Source organism: Astyanax mexicanus, chromosome 4 (genome assembly GCF_023375975.1).
Source record: "Astyanax mexicanus isolate ESR-SI-001 chromosome 4, AstMex3_surface, whole genome shotgun sequence".
In the NCBI taxonomy this organism is placed as follows: domain Eukaryota; kingdom Metazoa; phylum Chordata; class Actinopteri; order Characiformes; family Acestrorhamphidae; genus Astyanax; species Astyanax mexicanus.
In genome coordinates, this window is record NC_064411.1 from 8,799,087 (window position 1) to 8,811,768 (window position 12,682).

Sequence of the window (12,682 nt, forward strand, 5' to 3'; positions counted from 1 at the left end):
CAGACTCTCTGAAATGTATACAAATATATATACAATTTTCATTATAAAAAGTATCAAACATTTATAAACTATTATTTAGCCATGTTCATGTAAATAATAATTAAAATAAACAAATGTTTGATTCTTTTTTTATACTGAAAATTGTACTTATTTTCTCAACACAGAATAACATCAGCTGTTTCAGCACTGCAGAGATAATTAATAAAGCTTTCAATCTGCAGTTTTAATCATTTAAAACAAGCTCTGGGTGAAACTCCAGCATCAGTAGCAGTAATGCTAGTAAATGTACTGGATAAAAAACATTAGTTTCAGAAAATGGAAATATGGAGGTACGTTTTCTTTCCTATTTTAGTGAAATACTTTGTTCTACTTTGTAAAATTAAAGGAAAACTCCAGAGAAGTAGTTCTACAGTGTTTTAAATGAGAGTTTTAGCTGTTTAGCTCCATTCAGCTCCATGCATTGAGGACTCCCTCGCGGGCTCCCTCTAGCGGTGATGTGGTATAATGTGATGTAGCGGGGGAGGGGGCTAGAATCAGCTGAACCTCAGAAGGTATAGAGAAGATTCTCTCTCTCTCTCTCTCGGGTGAGCGAGCGCTGAAAGGTTTCTCAGCTGAAAATTGTTTATTTGGGTGTTTAAAGCGCTTCTGTTTATTTACAGTAACTTAGATTTACAGTTTTTTTCAGCACTGAGGCAGGAGCATTAGCATTAGCAACATTAGCTTGTAAAATGACCCAGGCTGTGACCGAAATGGCTCCCTACTCCCTCATTAGTGTTGCGCTATGTAGGGAGATACTAATAAGTTCACTAATTAGTGGTAAAACGGGAGTGAATTCGGACACTAACTCATCATTATCATGCGCCAGCACCGGTCGCAAAAACACACACAGGTGAGAGAGGGGCTGAACAGTGTTTAAAACTCCATAAACACACGAGCTGAGCTCTGAATTAAAGTTAGTGAAGCTCTGAGCTGATCATTAAGTTATTTATCTGTTAGTTATATTTACGCTGTTTAAAAGATGATCCTCACGTTACTGAACTACATGAAGAAAACCTTAAAAATAGCAGCGTACACCGGCTCGCACTGTTGCCAGATTGGGTGGTTTCATGCCAAATGTCGAATTGTGTCTGAAATTGTTTGGAGGAAACGCTGTGATTTGACAGGTGAACAAAACTACCAAGTATAAAGAGTTTGGAAACTAGGCGGTGTTATAGTTAGATATCTAACCCTGCAGAGACAGAGCTTTTAGTCCTGCTGATGGAAAGGGTACTCATCAGTGTTGTAGTTAGATATCTAACCCTGCAGAGTCGGAGCTTTTAGTCCTGATGATGGAAATTTGAAGTTGTGTTTATGTTCGTTATTATATGTGAGTAAGTTATTTCTTTCTTTCATTGCTTGCAAGGTTGTTTTTATATACTGTTTTTATGTTTTTGTTTCGTGTGTCCAATGATACAAGGCACAAAACACATAATACAAATATGCAGATAAACTCATTTAAATATCATTTTTTGTAATCAGTGATATTTAAGATATTTATGGTATTGTAGTTAAGATTATGTTGGAATAAACCCTGTAATATTGTTAATATGACGAACATCAGCTGTTTGGGTGGTTTTCTCAGTAATTTTGTGGATTTGAAACACGTTTTACCCTGTAAATTGGTTTTATCTGAATCCCACTGTAACAATCTGGCAACCCTGGAGGCTCGCTGTCCGCTCCGTTTCTTCGGCTGTCTGTTGCTTAGTAGCGAGACCCGCAAAGCATTTTGGGACACATTCAGCTCGCTTAGTAAGCAGCGAAGTTTACTATAAATCATGATGCATTATGGGAGTTTTAGTGCCCTCAAAATCACGTTCGAATCCCCCCTTATGATTCGGACACTCAAAGAAAAATGGCTGACATACTCAATAGTGCCCTAACTAGTAAATAGGGAGCCATTTCGGTCACAGCCCCAGTGTTGTTACCAATACCACACCTAACAGCTAAAGTTAACTATAAAGGAAAGGATTAACCATTACAGACAGCTTGTACATTATCCTACCATTTAGGCTATATAACAACAACTCATCACAAATTTAATGTGTTTAAGACATTCAGGCTGCTAATAGTATATTATTGTTTGGAATTGCCTGCTAGCTTAGCTTAGTTATCTAGATAGCATTGGCTAGGTTAGCTAAAGGTGGCAAGAACCTTAATTTACCTCCAAAATTAATGTACCCCTCAGTTCAGTTGCTGTATGCTTTTAACCAAAATGCTCTTTTTATTCGATGAAGCTGCAGTTTTTCTGGTTTAAAAGCACAATAACATTCACATTGCTTATCCAATGTTCCTTTTTTTTTAAAATATATATTTAAGGGATTTTAAAGAGTGTGTATCAATGTTAGATAATATGTTGGAAAATAATGAACTGTTATCAAGAACTGTAAAAACTCAGGTTTGTCAAGCACTGATTTGGATAACTTTGTCTTTGATTATTATTTGTGGTAACTTTTACAATTTAATGTAAACTGTAAATGTTTTGTCTACGTCCTTATAATTTTAGCTTTTTGTGCTTCAGGTCAGAACATCTCATTCTAACGGAAATATTGAAAAACTAATTAAATATAAAAAATAATTGACCACTATTGACAAAACTTGTAAATAATAAACAAATTGCACTGTGTGACTGGCAGCCAGGCTACATTCTAAATAGTTTAATATAGAAAGTAAAGGATGGAGATATACTGCAAGTCAGAAAATACAAAGATGAAGATTTATTAGAGAAAATCAGACACCTTTATTAGAGCAGTTTAACCTCTTAACATGCCCTGGCCCGCCGGCGGGCCAGAAATTTATGAAAAATCATATCTGGCTGTGTTTATGAATAGTTATGAACAATTATAGGCTCAATATAGACACCCAATATACCATTTTAAAGCTTAGAATCTCTGCTTGTCAGTTATCTAGCCTATTTAGCAGTATCTCCTTTCAGAAAATAAACATTTATGGCGAAATATGCCTAGTTTCATAAAGTTATGATTCATATCTTTCATATTTCCGTTTTTCGTACGTCCATGTTTGGTCGGATGCGGTCATGTTATACACCATTCGAACCGACTGTCTCTCCGGATTCCGTAACTGTGCTCTGTTTTACTGTAGGATGTACGGTTCCTGAATTAGAGCTGAAAGAGCGCGTCGGAGCGCGTGTTTACAGTTAAAATCTGCTCGGGGTTCGTCCTGGGGTTACCTCAGGACACACCACACACCCCTCCAACCCCCACCAGCGCATCCCCCATGCTCTTACCTTCAAAACGAGTCCACACGTAAGAGAATCCGCCAATCCAGTGTTGTAGAAAAGAAAATGAAAGGTGGGCTACTCCCACCTCTCGTCCGGGGTACAACTCCCCTGCGTGTTCGTTTGATAGAGAGAGTCAGACAGGTGGAGTGAAGCTGAAAGCAACCAAGTATTTATTACAAACTGAATATTCAGGAGAACCAATACATATAAGACAGTGTTACAGCCATCTCAGTAAGAGTTCTGACCCCCCTCTCATCTGACTCCGTGTTTATACTCAAAATGACGTAAGCCTGTTGATGAGGCGTTGTTAAAATCATCGCATGCACGTGTTAGTACTGAAGTTTCCCAGGTTTGATCACACCACTAGTGTTTGACCTTGACTGTCTCCAATCGGACAGTGTGGCATTGTCTTCAGGACTGGACCGAGTCTGGTAAAAACAGTGTGGTATTGTTTTAATAATTACAAAGTGTCGTCCTCCCCATGTGCGTGCTCCCATCCCGCTTTGGGAGATGCAAAACAACGCACACACAGAGTGAAAGGCTGCACTGTTCGTACCCGAGTCTCTTTTGTATCAATTCAGTTCGTACAAAGTGCACTTGATTGTTAGTCAGGAACATGCAGTAAATTAAATGCTTCAGGCGTAAGCTGTATGTGCCCAACAATGGGTTCTATATGTTATATGTTACTGTGTTAGCAGCGCGTGGTTAGTCCGCCATATAATAGATCCTATGTGTTAGTAAATGCCTTATGTATCATGTGGGTTAATTTGTCAGACTAAGGTCTGTGTTAGTCACATGCTCGTTAAAAACAATGTTTCACTATATACGTGAGGAATATGGTGGTTAGAATATACTGTGAGTTATAAAATGATCAAATATAGTGTGAGTATTGGTAAATGCATATAAAATACAAGGTTTCACACGATGATTATGTAATTTTAGATACTAAGATAAGTAATCATGATTGTGAGATATTTGTCAGTATACTCAAGTTAAAACAGGGTTTCTTCGTAAGATTTCCCACAATTCCCCCTTTCGACGTATCAAACAGATACGTCGACAAACCGTAATTCCTCCAAATCATGTATTTACATATGTTCAACACTTGAAAACATGTGTATGAACATTTTACTAAAATGTGAGAGCGAAAACCTGTCGAGGCAGCCTTCCAACCAATTTTGACAGGAAAAATTCTCCCACGACCCCTCTGCCCCCCAGGCGGCCAATGAGACGAACTCTATCAAAGGAGGAAGTGACATCATAACCTTAAAGTCATCCCCAAGACTAGTTGGTTTACAGCAGTTCCTCTTGCTCTTCCTCACACTCCAGTATAGGCCAATCCCCCCCATTATTGTCTATTGTGTTTTTTGTGGCCTCGTCGGTGTCGATGGTCGGTTCATCTGTAACTCTAACTTTGATCCATCCGACAGGGTCGTTACCATTTACATCCACCCCGACCCCTATGAAAAATGCCTAAGTTTTTGCCCCATTAGGATCGGATTGCCACTCTAATGCAATGGTTATCAGATTATTTATCGCACCATTATCCCTTTGTATGTTAAGTTTATTTCATTTCTCCCGCTCACGAGTCGCCCAGCGTTCGCTTGGATCCCAATTGACATGTGTCGACCTAATTACGTGTTCCCACTTGTTACAAGGTCTGGCTTTATAAGCTGCTTGGTCGGTGTTATGGGTGATTCTCATGAAGCTGCAGGGAACATGTCCATGACAATTTTTTTTAAATCAGTACTCAATTCACAAAAACTCTGATATTGTGTGTAAAGCAAATAGGTAGTACTGTATGGATCAATTGTTCATGTAAAATTATTTTTATATAAATTAAATAAAAAATATATGGAAATTCTCATTACCGTTTCATGATTTTACCCCCCTAAAAAATTACACTGTGCCTTTAAATTGATCAGCTATCCCATGACGCATTACTTCAGAGACAAGCTTCAAAATGGAGACAAGGTCAGTTGGTCACTATTCTCTCCCTTTGAGAAATCTGTGTTAATATTACTAAAACTGTCCTCAGTTACACTGTGTATTATCATTACCGTTATGGTTTAATACTCATTACTTTTAAAAATATAAAAATAAATTATTTCATGAATATTATCACAATATAAGGCTTTTACAGCTGGCAAAGTTATAGGTTGTTAGCATATTAGCATTTTAAGTTATTTGTGAAATTAGCTAAGAGCATCTCATTACCGTTTAATTGTTTTAAATGTTTCACATCTTATCATAACTTTTCTTCATTTTACTATAGTATACCCCTCACCTGTTGTCCACATGAGTTTTTGATCAAACATATTCTAAAATAATTTCCATTAATTAAAAAAAAAAAATAAAAGATATTTTACAAATGTTGTATCGTTAATGAGAGTTGCTTAACTATAAATAAATAAATAAAAAAGATCAAAGTAAGTGTCAAGGACCGTGCTGTTAAGTTGATGGGATTTGTTGTGGAAATATGAAATTAATCATCAAAAAATGTTTTGAACCGTTGATCTAGCTTCGTCATTTACTGTAACGGTAATGAGAATTATTCTGGATCATGTAAGATTCAAATGATAATAAAATTCTATTTAAAAAAAAATATGAAAAAATAAACAATATAGTAAAATGCACATTCTATTTTAGCTTCTCAACTTGAGAAAAAAGAAAAAAGAAAAAAAAATAATGCTGCAATGAGGTGAAAAACTTTTTATGTTAATGTGAAGGTCTTCGTGAGAATCACCCTTATGGTTACACTTAAGATTATCATCACGGGACCAACACAAGTACACTGCTTCCCCCTTGGACCCCTGCTTACCACAAGTAACCACGTCGCATAAGTTCACTGTCCATATGGTCATCTCACCCCAATAATAGTCTAATTCTATACCTCCCCAGCGCCTGATGCATTTTGAGTTAGGCTGATTGATGGTTGATCGTTTGGTTCTATTAAGCCGTGTGGTCTGGTCTGTAGTTGTTGCGTTTGTCGGGTGTACGGTTGCTGATGTGTTTACAATTGTTCCCTCTACCGTTGTTAGTTGTTCTTGTTTTGAGACAATGGTCAGTGTTATTATCATTATACCCATGAGGGCAACTGTTACTATTATCTGGAGCCATATTGGAATAACCAGAGGAAATGCTGGTTCGTTATAGTTTCCGTACTTTGACCTGTCCCACTCCCTTTTTCCGTACCAAGCCATTCTTAAACCATAAATGTGTTTTCCCTCTAAGTTTCCCACTATTTAGTAAACTTGTTATCTATAGCTCTATATGTGTAAGTGTTAAGGTTACAGAGTGTATATATTTTTTTTACAATTTCGTTTTTTCAAGAGTCTTTCGGCCACCTGTAAAGGAAAGCAATGTTCAGTACAACCTGTAAAGAAAAAATAATGTGTTCCCCCCTAATTTAGCAAATCACAGTTTATAACCCTATATGTGTAAATGTTAAAGTTGCAATGCGTGTTGTTCGTTTCTTCTTTCTTCTTGTTTCACGGTTCTGAAGGTAGACTACCTCAGCCCCACGTACGAAGAGCTTTATTCTGGCTCTTGATGTCTGCAATATCAGTGAATGAAAAGTATGAGTTGGTGTGTGATAAGACTATGTGTGTTTTTTAATGAGATGTGTTAAGAGTCTCTGTATGTAGTGTACTTTGACGCAATCGAAACGTTGCTGAATGAGTCACTCCCTCAATTCCTCTACTTGGTCACAGCCAGGCTGTGTGCTGTCTGCTGCTGTGCTCTGAGAAATCTTTTCTCTGCTGTGGCCAGGCCAGGCCCGTGCTGCGGGGGTTCTGCTGCCCCTCCTTCCTGCTTCTGCTGCTGCGGGGTGAGTGTGCTACCCCTCCTTCTGCTGCTGCTGCTGTTCTCACCTCTCCTTCTGGCTCTGTGAGCGATCTCTGGGCTGGGTGGCTGCACACTGGCTCCAGTTGCACCATGTCGAACACTCGCCTTTCAGTTGATCTGCGTGCATTGTTCTCTCCGTCACCCAGAAAGGCTCAATCCAGCCATGCTCGTTCCCCTTTCGTGCGTAATGGCGGAGGAGCACCCACCCTGTGTCTGGACTGGTCCACCTTTGCACCACGTTCTCCTTCTCCCCCTGTGTAAACAGATCTGAAACAAGACTTTTGTATTCGTTATAATCATGTTTAAGGTTCTCTATTCATTTTGGAAGTCTTTTAAGGCGTCCTCCGTGTCTCCTTCCTGTAAGTTAAAGTACATGGTTAAAATACATTTATCACACTTAACTTGAGCACTAATTTCCCCTTGAAAGTTAATTATTTCATATTTAAATTTTGTCTGTGCACAGATTTCAGCCCAATTTTTGTTTTCTTACCTTCTTCAGTTGTCTTTCAGTTATATTCACTCATGAGTTTTACTGTCAAAAGTGCTTTCAATCCGTAACATTTAGTCATTTCTTTAAATCCCTAACTTTTAGGAATTTTCAATTTTAAATTGCAACATTTAATTATCATCACCATTAATTACTTGCTTTTACCTTCCTTTTGTTCACATCCCTCTCCCTTTTAGTGTAACTGCTTCCCTGTGGCTCTGTTATATCCAAATTAGCTCTTACAAACACTACTAATGTTCACCACCCAGTTTACCACTAGACACACACTATTTCTCGTGCATGCGTACACTCACAAACTCAAACACTTCCACTCTCACAAACACTACCAAAACACACCTCAACTCTGCAGTATCATCGTACAGACCATATTTTACTGCTTCACAGCCCAAAACTGCTGCTGTACACACACCTGCTCTTAAACCTACCCCTGAAAGCTTCCTGTAGATCTTCTCATATTGTATTGGTAATACGTTATAGATAATAAATAAGGAACAAACACTTGGAAATACATCTAAATCATGTTTTTTATATAGATAGCTCCATGCAAAGTTTTAATGATCAGCTGCTCTATTCTCCCATTCATCTCCACACTGATTGATAGAATATCAGGGCCCAAAGTTTTAAACTCAGCACAAACTACACATAATGTGGCTTCTGTCTCAGGAATGGTTCCATATTGATGTACTGGGCTTTCTTGGGTTACTTTTGCTTGGACTTTAGAATCACTGTTTGTGGCTATATTATTTTACCTGCCACTTTAATTTTCTGCGGTGTGCTATGTATTAAGTAATAATATTTCTGACTTTATTCAGTTCCCAAGATTTTATAAAGACTTGATTTCTATATTTAGTTGATTTTATTTAGTGCTTTAAGAATTGGGATAAGTGGAACATGATTATTTTTCTCTGTATCAATCGTTCCATTACAGACAATAATATTATCAATATTAATAAACACAGATGTTATGCTTTGCTTTGTCCACGTTATTTTAGCAAATATATCCGAACAATGCTTTACATTTACTTTTCAATATGTTCAATATGTATTTATGCATATACAATGCCAAGCAGATTGCTTTCCACAATTATCAACAATACATCTATTTCCTTAAACAATTTATCAAACCTCACACATTGTTTTTCTTGTTCAAAAAATGGCTTACATGTTGAATAGTGAAAGTTAATTTTGTGTCTACATTTCATATTTTAAAGTTAGGATTGAGTTTGTCTTAAAAGCTAAAACTTTTACAATATTGCTGAAAGTAATTGCTCATCCGCATAGTGGTTGTTTTAAAACCATACTTTAAAAAGATAAACAAGCTAAAAGTTTAAAAAAAAAAAAATGCTCTACGTCTATAAAATAATGATTGGTCAAAAATGTTTAGTAATAGTGGTGAGGGATGAAAAAGGTAATAGGTTTAAAAAGTCAAGAAAAAAGGTAAAAAATAATGGCTGGGCGAATAATGGTGGTAATAATGGTGATCTATTTACATCTCCCCCTTTTTCTGAAACAGAATTTCTGTTTCAGAAAACTTAACACAAAATTGCTCCACCCTCTGTTGTCTTTCCCCTGTCCACTGGGCTGGTCTACCCTGCACAGGCCTCCACCGAGACACACCCCATCACTTCATTCATCCACTCACTCTCCCCCTGGGCTGCGCTTCCCTTCCACGATGTTTTCTCCGTTTTCTGTTAAAATGCATGTGGTGGTCAGATCGAGACTGTGCCTGCCTTAGGTTGTCCCGTTGTAGTACGTTGGGATCTTACCCGTCTTTGGCTAACCAGCCTATCACACTGAACCACACACAGCGTAGCAGCACAGTTTTATCAACATTCAGTGCTGTAGTGTTCCTGCAGGGTACAGTTAGGGAGCGCAAACCCAGGTATGTCATACTGTCAGAAACTCACACTCTGGTGTTTACCGTGAAAGCCTGTGCAAGGCACCAAGTACCCATGGTTTATTATTCGTTATTATTGTATACATATTTCATTTATTACCATCATTATCACCTTTTCTCTCCCACTTAATTTAGCTTAAATTATTTGCTTTGATGACACTGCTCCGGAATAGACCCAAAAGAGTGCATGTCAATGAATAATTATTCAGATTTTGCATCTGTACCTTAAAGGTGTACCACAAGGTTAAGTTTTGGTCCAGTTTTATTTAATATATACATAAATTATAGTGCTGGCTCTGCTTCTCAGATAGCAAACTTTACCATTATGCAGATGAAACAATTTTATATTGCTTAGCCGATTTTGTTCATGCTACAGCCAGAAAATTATGCATTTGTTTCATAGGTGGCATTGTATAAGCATGAAAACTAAATTTATGCTGTTTTCCAGATCTCTTTCCAGTCTAATTTAATACTATACAGAAAGAAAGTAAAGCAAGTTCTTCATTGCAGAAAGTAAAGCATATTGAAAGCAAAATAGAAAGCTCAATTTTTTAATATATTTGATTATGTCCCCTTATCAGAAAGATACCCAATTCCGTGTAGCTTGAAATAGATGCAACACTGCGTTTCCTTTAAAAAAAAAAAATAATAATAATAATAAAAATAAAGTCTGTCCTCACTGTTTTCTGAAATCTACTATCGCTCTTAAGATAATCAAAATATTAGCATAGACGGATATACATGAGATCATAGAGAAATTAGATATTACATCTGTCTTATATAAGTCTCATTCAGCTAGGACCGAACTGAGATCAGTCTGAATAAGAAACGAATAGTAAGATAATTGACTAAATCACCTGATAGAAAAAGCAGTGTTTGGAATGGCTCACTTATTAACTCATTCACTATTCACTATGTAGCATTTTTCTATTTATTGAACTGATTATTTAAGAATCAAACAAGAAACCATGTTTATTTGTCCTGCTCTGAGGACATCTTACACAGCAGTACTGCATGGCATAGTATATTTTGGAATTTCTAGCATACATCTTCTGTACAATATTATTATAATATAATGTAATTAATAGTGAACCATATGGGGAAAAAATATACTGCTGAGTTTCGACAAAGCATGGTAAAAATGGCCAATCCAAATTGCTTAGTATTTCTGCAATAGGAAACGATTCCGACACTGCCACACACCTTCATTATTTTCATTATTAGATTTGCTTATATAATATAGAGTTAGACATATGTCCCTGTTAGGTTAGGGCCCCCAAGATATAGTCCAATACCCAAAATTAAGCTAATTATTTTCCCCTTTTTCTTTTTTCTTTTTATTTTGTATTTGTGTTGCTAACCAACCCCATAATCCCTTTATTAAATTCTCTAAATTCTCTAATTATCTATCCAGTCACACACCATTATTCAACAACTTAATTATTAATATTAACACTTCCCCAACCTTGCTTACATTAAAGTACACTTTACTCATGATTGGGTATTCACATTTTCACATTTTTTATTTTATTTTAGAACTGTCTTATAACGTATGCATATATTATATTATATTATATTATAGTTCTATGTCACATCAGTCACTTTTGTAATAAATGTCATCGCACTTGACTCTTTTATTTATGTAATTATTTATGGCCATTAGTAATATCTACTGCACTGCTCCATTTACAGATAGATCTTTACCTTGTATAGTTAGGTCTTTTATATCCTTATATTGTCTTATATATATATCTATCCATCTACCCATACAAAAGCCTTTTCCCCCTGTTCACCTCTGTCCCCCATTTTCACTGTGTATTACTCTATTTCCCTCATTAATCTATGGGAATACAGCCCCCTGCCTGGCAAGGCACACCTGTTATCCAATGCTAGAATTGTCATCATTTACATCTGCATTAAGAACAAATCCTTACAACCACCGTATCATACCAGAACTATTATTTATACAACTAGTAGAAGTTCATAATAGTTACAGCGCCTACTAATAATACCAAATGTCTAGAGCAGCAACAGTATCTGCTTATATTATTATTATTATTATTATATATTTTTATTTATTCATTTACTGACTTTTTATTATATTTCATTTTATTTGTTTTTTATTTGTTTTTGTTATTTTCTGAACCTCATTTATGTACTTTTTATGATATTTTATTTTATTTGTTTTTTATTTGTTTTTGTTATTTTCTGAACCAATTCACGAGCGGATCAATCTCGAGGTAGGCTTACACCTGGCCGTTATCCGAACATCTCGTCAGAAGCCGGGGGGACACGCCAGCGTCCAATCCTTAAAACCAGAGGAGACCCTTGTCTCAACTCCTGAGGAGACCCTTGTCTCAACTCACCTATATATAAAACCAGAGGAGACCCTTGTCTCAACTCCTGAGGAGACCCTTGTCTCTACTCACATATGTACAAAAGACGAGTAAAATACATTGGTATGCTTACTGCTCCCTCCAGACCGCAGCCCGACAGCCGCTCCACTCAAATTTGAAATAGCCAATATGCAGAATTTGATTAAACCGGCTCTGCTTACCTGGTTTGTTAAGTTCGGCCGTGAGTGGATCAGTGCCGGATGCTGTCCTTCGTCAGACTCGTTCAGAGGTCGGGGTCACCAAATTGTTGTAGAAAAGAAAATGAAAGGTGGGCTACCCCCACCTCTCGTCCGGGGTACAACTCCCCTGCGTGTTCGTTTGATAGAGAGAGTCAGACAGGTGGAGTGAAGTTGAAAGCAAACCAGGTATTTATTACAAAGTGCTGAATATTCAGGAGAACCCACACATGAAAGACCGTCTAACAGCCGTCCCAGCATAAGTTCTGACCCCCCTCTGATCTGACTCCATGTTTTATACCCAAAATGACGTAAGCCTGTTGATGAGGCGTTGTTAAAATCATCTCATGTTAGCATGCACGTGTTAATACTGAAGTTTCACGTGTCTGACAGGACCACTAGTGTTTGACCTTGACTGTGTTCTTCCATCCTGGCACTATCTGTGTGTGTGCGTCACCCCCCGCTTTGAAGCAGAGGTTTTTTAGGGAGGCACTCACTCACCAAAAGGCTGCTTTGATCTAATAGCCTTTTTGTAGCAAATTAGCCCCGTACCAGTCGAATTGATGACCGTTAGTTAGGGTC

The 12,682-nt window shown here is 37.2% G+C and overlaps 2 protein-coding genes across 3 annotated transcripts in view; both read left to right on the forward strand.

Annotated features, from left to right (window-relative positions):
- The window catches only part of LOC125801498 (zinc finger protein 239-like), a 154,288-nt gene that overhangs the window by 121,005 nt on the left and 20,601 nt on the right, over positions 1 to 12,682 (forward strand). The window lies entirely within an intron of this gene.
- The window catches only part of LOC111196357 (zinc finger protein 271-like), a 460,288-nt gene continuing 448,138 nt past the window's right edge, over positions 533 to 12,682 (forward strand). Inside the window, exon 1 of the mRNA XM_049477917.1 lies at positions 533 to 551. The gene's annotated coding sequence lies outside the window, so the exon portion shown is untranslated. The remainder of the gene's footprint in view (positions 552 to 12,682) is intronic.